Source organism: Spermophilus citellus, assembly GCF_964194105.1.
Source record: "Spermophilus citellus genome assembly, chromosome: 1".
In the NCBI taxonomy this organism is placed as follows: domain Eukaryota; kingdom Metazoa; phylum Chordata; class Mammalia; order Rodentia; family Sciuridae; genus Spermophilus; species Spermophilus citellus.
The window spans coordinates 107,414,796-107,416,717 of NC_138182.1; the positions used below are offsets into that span (position 1 = coordinate 107,414,796).

Below are 1,922 nucleotides of genomic sequence, written 5' to 3' on the forward strand. Positions count from 1 at the left end.
TGCTCTATATATGTAATAAGAATTGTAATGCATTCTCCTGTCATATATAAATTTTAAAAATGCTTAAAAAAAGCTAAGAAACTCTTTCAAAGGCATTTTTTTAAAACAATCCTTCTTCCTCAGTGAGGTAATGTTATTATCCAATCCATTCACAAAATGGCTCTCTGCATCTGCTCTGGTGTCTTCCACCATATCACTGCATATTTATGCATGACTGAGATAAGAGTTTCCTTAACATTTTTATTTCCATAACCTCATAACCTGAAGCCTGTTCTGTTACCTCTGAGCATTCTTCTCTCCTATTTATACTGCAAAGCACAAGGCAAATAGGGTGAAGCTCAGTATAGGCTCCTCCCATCATAACCCAGACTTCCTTTAGTGACTTCTGAACCATAACTCCCTCCACTATATGGTCCCCCCATGTTCCTGCTACCACCAAAGTTTCCACTCTTCATTGCACCATAGTTAGAAGGTTGCTGATTATAATTTCCAAAATCATTATAATTTCCACTTCCATAATTTCCTCCTTTATAGTTGTCAAAAACACATTTGTAGCCCCCACCCTAGTTGCCATATCTGAATTCTCAACCACCATATATTTATTTTCCTCCATAACCAGAGCTTTAAAATTGCCACCTCTAGGTCCTCTTCCATACCCATTATAGCCACCCCCAAATCCAATTCCACTTTGATATTTATCAGATCCTCCTCTAAAGTTATTTTGTGGTCTTGGTCCAAAATTTCCACCACCACGTGCCACATGGTAATCTCCCAAGCTAAAGTTGCCTCCTCTTCCACTCCTGGAAATTTGGACTTCTTGCATTTCTTGTCTAGACAAATCCTTTCTTACTTTTGCTTTATGACCATTAATGGTGTGGTATTTTTGCAATACAATTTTGTCCCCAGGATTAAGGTCATTAAAAGTAACAAAGTCAAAGCTTCTTTTCTTACCAGACTGTCTATCAAGAATTATCTCAATGATATCGATTTTTCTATATTCTTCAAAGTAATGTCTAAGGTGAAGTTCCTCTATGTCTTCTTTAATTCTGCTAACAGCTTCTTCATTGTCAAAGGAGTCCCTGATTTTCAGACTCCTCTCTTTCTACAGCTCCTTTGGTTGAACCACTCTTCCATCAATTGAGTGAGGTCTTCCAGCCATGGCAGCATCAACCTCAGCCACAGATGAGAAAGTCACAATACCAAATCCTCTTGTTCTTTAGCTTGCAGGATCCCTCACAACCACATAGTCTGGTTATGTTTTTAGTTTTCCCCATTGCTGGTAGTAGTTTCTTAAACTTTCTTCTGTGGTTTCAAAATGTAATAAGTCTCCAATAAAGAATTTACAGAACTGTTTCTGTTCTCTCTCCATTGCTGACTCAGTTGTTTCATCTTGATTTCCAGCAGCCAAGCAAGATGAGAGAGATCTCTGTGGAAGAACACAAACTGGACTCATCCTGGAGCTGTAGTGAGAACTGCCTCTGCTCCAGAAACAATACCACTGACAACACAGACTCAGTGCTCCTGCTACTGCCCTCCCTTTTCTTTTTGCAGGAAACTGTCCTAATCTGCTATTCCCCCATTTCTACTCCCTGAAGTTTCCATTACTAAGGAAACTCCCACAAACTTGGTGGTTTGAAACAACAAAAATGTATTAGCTAACCTTCAAGAGATCAAAAGTAAAATTAATTCCATGGTGTTAAAAGTCAAGATTCAGCAATGCTGTACCCCTTATACAGGCTCCAGGCAGGAATTCATTTCCTAGCCTTTCCAGCTTCTTGGGGTTACCCACATTCATTGGCTCCTGGCTTACCATTATCAAATGCATTGCTCCATCCCCAACAGCCAGTCATCAGGTGTCATTCTCCGACTATAATTCTTCTGACTCCCTCTTTTATTTATTAGAATCCCATGATTCTATTGGT

General features: G+C 39.2%; 1 pseudogene across 1 annotated transcript; it reads right to left on the bottom strand.

Moving 5' to 3' along the window:
• Positions 1-338: 338 nt before the first annotated feature.
• Positions 339-1,369, bottom strand: LOC308645452 (heterogeneous nuclear ribonucleoproteins A2/B1-like; annotated as a pseudogene). Its single transcript has one exon. The product of its transcript is annotated as a heterogeneous nuclear ribonucleoproteins A2/B1-like (transcript).
• Between the last annotated feature and the right edge of the window lie 553 nt (positions 1,370-1,922).